Source organism: Esox lucius, chromosome 9, assembly GCF_011004845.1.
Source record: "Esox lucius isolate fEsoLuc1 chromosome 9, fEsoLuc1.pri, whole genome shotgun sequence".
Taxonomy (NCBI): Eukaryota; Metazoa; Chordata; class Actinopteri; order Esociformes; family Esocidae; genus Esox; species Esox lucius.
Genome location: NC_047577.1, coordinates 23,482,421 through 23,486,806, shown reverse-complemented (window position 1 = coordinate 23,486,806; position 4,386 = coordinate 23,482,421).

Genomic DNA, 4,386 nt, shown 5'->3' with positions numbered 1-4,386 from the left:
GGGAGGAGCAGCCTCTGTGGTTGTCGTGGGAGGAGCTGTGGTTGATGTGGCAGCCGCTGTGGTTGTTGTGGGAGGAGCTGTGGTAGTTTTGACAGCTTCTGTTGTTGTTGTGGGAACAGACAAGGTTGTTGTGGGTGGAGCTGTGGTTGTTGTGGGAGGAGCTGTGGTAGTTTTGACAGCTTCTGTTGTTGTTGTGGGAACAGACAAGGTTGTTGTGGGTGGAGCTGTGGTTGTTGTGGCAGCCACTTTGGTTGATGTTGGAGTAGCTGTGGTTGCAGGTGTGGTAGATGTGGCCACCTCTGTGGCTGTTGTGGCCGCCTCTGTGGCTGTTGTGGCCGCCTCTGTGGCTGTTGTGGCCGCCTCTGTGGCTGTTGTGGCCGCCTCTGTGGTTGATGTTGGAGGAGCTGTGGTAGATTTGGCAGCCTCTGTTGATGACGTTGGAACAGACAAGGTTGTTGTGGGTGGAGCTATGGTTGTTGTGGCAGCCGCTTTGGTTGTTGTAAGAGGAGCTGTGGTAGATTTGGCAGCCACTGTTGTTGATGTGGGAACAGACAAGGTTGTTGTGGCTTCCTCTGTGGTTGTTGTGGCAGCCTCTGTGGTTGTTGTGGCAGCCTCTGTGGTTGTTGTGGCAGCCTCTGTGGTTGTTGTGGCAGCCTCTGTGGTTGTTGTGGCCGCCTCTGTGGTTGTTGTGGCTGCCTCTGTGGTTGTTGTGGGAGGAGCTGTGAATGTTGTGGATGGAGTTGTGGTAGTTTTGGCAGCCTCTGTGGTTGTTGTGGGAATAGCAGCCTCGGTGGTTGCTGTTGTGGCAGCCTCGGTGGTTGCTGTTGTGGCAGCCTCTGTGGTTGCTGTTGTGGCAGCCTCTGTGGTTGCTGTTGTGGCAGCCTCTGTGGTTGCTGTTGTGGCAGCCTCTGTGGTTGCTGTTATGGCAGCCTCTGTGGTTGTTGTTGTGGCAGCCTCTGTGGTTGTTGTTGTGGCAGCCTCTGTGTTTGTTGTCGTGGCAGCTGTTGTTGTTGGAACAGTCAAGATTGTTGTGCCAGCCTCTGTGGTTGTTGTGGGAGGAGCTGTGGTTGTTGTGGCAGCCGCTTTTGTTGAAGTTGGAGGAGCTGTGGTTGTTGTGGCCGCCTCTGTGGTTGTTTTGGCCGCCTCTGTGGTTGTTGTGGCCGCCTCTGTGGTTGTTGTGGCCGCCTCTGTGGTTGTTGTGGCCGCCTCTGTGGATGATGTTGGAGGAGCTGTGGTTGTTGTGGCAGCCACTGTGGTAGATTTGGCAGCCTCTGTTGATGATGTTGGAACAGACAAGGTTGTTGTGGGTGGAGCTGTGGTTATTGTGACAGCCGCTTTGGTTGTTGTAAGAGGAGCTGTGGGAGATTTGGAAGCCACTGTAGTTGATGTGGGAACAGACAAGGTTGTTGTGGCTTCCTCTGTGGTTGTTGTGGCAGCCTCTATGGTTGTTGTGGCAGCCTCTGTGGTTGTTGTGGAAGGAGCTGTTGTTTTTGTGGCAGCCAGTGTTGTTGTTGTGGCAGCCGCTTTGGTTGTTGTGGGAGGAGCTGTGGTTGTTGTGGCCGCCTCTGTGGTTGTTGTGGCCGCCTCTGTGGTTGTTGTGGGAGGAGCTGTGGATGTTGTGGATGGAGCTGTGGTAGTTTTGGCAGCCTCTGTGGTTGTTGTTACAGCCTCTGTGCTTGTTGTGGGAGGAGCAGCCTCTGTGGTTGTTGTGGCAGCCTCTGTGGTTGCTGTTGTGGAAGCCTCTGTGGTTGCTGTTGTGGCAGCCTCTGTGGTTGCTGTTGTGGCAGTCTCTGTGGTTGTTGTTGTGGCAGCCTCTGTGGTTGTTGTCGTGGCAGCTGTTGTTGTTGGAACAGTCAAGATTGTTGTGCCAGCCTCTGTGGTTGTTGTGAGAGGAGCTGTGGTTGTTGTGGCAGCCGCTTTTGTTGATGTTGGAGGAGCTGTGGTTGTTGTGGCCGCCTCTGTGGTTGATGTTGGAGGAGCTGTGGTTGTTGTGGCAGCCACTGTGGTAGATTTGGCAGCCTCTGTTGATGATGTGGGAACAGACAAGGTTGTTGTGGCTTCCTCTGTTGTTGTTGTGGCAGCCTCTGTGGTTGTTGTGGCCGCCTCTGTGGTTGTTGTGGGAGCAGCTGTGAATGTTGTGGATGGAGCTGTGGTTGTTTTGGCAGCCTCTGTGGTTGTTGTTACAGCCTCTGGGCTTGTTGTGGGAGGAGCAGCCTCTGTGGTTGCTGTTGTGGCAGCCTCTGTGGTTGCTGTAGTGGCAGCCTCTGTGGTTGCTGTTGTGGCAGCCTCTGTGGTTGCTGTTGTGGCAGCCTCTGTGGTTGCTGTTGTGGCAGCCTCTGTGGTTGCTGTTGTGGCAGCCTCTGTGGTTGTTGTTGTGGCAGCCTCTGTGGTCGTTGTTGTGGCAGCCTCTGTGTTTGTTGTCGTGGCAGCTGTTGTTGTTGGAACAGTCAAGATTGTTGTTCCAGCCTCTGTGGTTGTTGTGGGAGGAGCTGTGGTTGTTGTGGCAGTCGCTTTTGTTGATGTTGGAGGAGCTGTGGTTGTTGTGGCCGCCTCTGTGGTTGTTTTGGCCGCCTCTATGGTTGTTTTGGCCACCTCTATGGTTGTTTTGGCAGCCTCTGTGGTTGTTGTTGCCGCCTCTGTGGTTGTTGTTGCCGCCTCTGTGGTTGATGTTGGAGGAGCTGTGGTTGTTGTGGCAGCCACTGTGGGAGATTTGGCAGCCTCTGTTGATGACGTTGGAACAGACAAGGATGTTGTGGGTGGAGCTATGGTTGATGTGGCAGCCGCTTTGGTTGTTGTGGGAGGAGCTGTGGTTGTTGTGGCCGCCTCTGTGGTTGTTGTGGCCGCCTCTGTGGTTGTTGTGGGAGGAGCTGTGGATGTTGTGGATGGAGCTGTGGTAGTTTTGGCAGCCTCTGTGGTTGTTGTTACAGCCTCTGTGCTTGTTGTGGGAGGAGCAGCCTCTGTGGTTGTTGTGGCAGCCTCTGTGGTTGCTGTTGTGGCAGCCTCTGTGGTTGCTGTTGTCGCAGCCTCTGTAGTTGCTGTTGTGGCAGCCTCTGTAGTTGCTGTTGTGGCAGCCTCTGTGGTTGCTGTTGTGGCAGCCTCCGTGGTTGCTGTTGTGGCAGCCTCCGTGGTTGCTGTTGTGGCAGCCTCCGTGGTTGCTGTTGTGGCAGCCTCCTTGGTTGCTGTCGTGGCAGCCTCTGTGGTTGTTGTGGGAGGAGCTGTGGTTGTTGTTGTGGCAGCCTCTGTGGTTGTTGTGGCAGCCGCTTTGGTTGTTGTGGGTGGAGCTGTGGTTGTTGTGTCAGCCGCCTTGTTTGATGTTGGAGGAGCTGTGGTTGTTTTGGCGGCAGGTGTGGTAGTTGTGGCGGCCTCTGTGGTTGTTGTTGCAGCCTCTGTGGTTGTTGTTGCAGCCTCTGTGGTTGTTGTTGCAGCCTCTGTGGTTGTTTTTACAGCCTCTGTGGTTGTTGTTACAGACTCTGTGCTTGTTGTGGGAGGAGCATCCTTTGTGCTTGTTGCAGCCTCTGTTGATGACGTTGGAACAGACAAGGATGTTGTGGGTGGAGCTATGGTTGATGTGGCAGCCGCTTTGGTTGTTGTGGGAGGAGCTGTGGTTGTTGTGGCAGCCTCTGTGGTTGCTGTTGTGGCAGCCTCTGTGGTTGTTGTTTTGGCAGCCTCTGTGGTTGTTGTTGCAGCCTCTGTGGTTGTTGTTCCAGCCTCTGTGGTTATTGTTGCAGCCTCTGTGGTTGTTGTTGCAGCCTCTGTGGTTGTTGTGGCAGCCGCTTTGGTTGTTGTGGGTGGAGCTGTGGTTGTTGTGTCGGCCACCTTGTTTGATGTTGGAGGAGCTGTGGTTGTTGTGGCGGCAGGTGTGGTAGTTGTGGCGGCCTCTGTGGTTGTCGTGGTAGCTGTTGTTGTTGGAACAGTCAAGGTTGTTGTGGCCGCCTCTGTGGTTGTTGTGGCCGCCTCTGTGGTTGTTGTGGCCGCCTCTGTGGTTGTTTTGGCCGCCTCTGTGATTGTTTTGGCCGCCTCTGTGGTTGTTGTGGCCACCTCTGTGGTTGATGTGGCCGCCTCTGTGGTTGATGTGGGAGGAGCAGCCTTTGTTCTTGTTGTGACAGCCTCTGTGTTTGATGTTGTGGCATACTCTGTGGTAGTTTTGGAAGCAGCTATGGTTGGTCTGGTGGCAGCTGTTGTTGTTGGAATAGTCAAGGGTGTTGTGGCAGCCTCTGTGGATGTTGTGGGAGGAGCTGTGGTTGTTGTGGGAGGTGCTGTGGTAGTTGTGGTGGCAGGTTTGGTTGTTGTTGCAGCCTCTGTGGTTGTTGTTGCAGCCTCTGTGCTTGTTGTTGCAGCCTCTGTGCTTGTTGTGGGAGGAGCAGCCTTTGTGCTTGTTGTGACAGC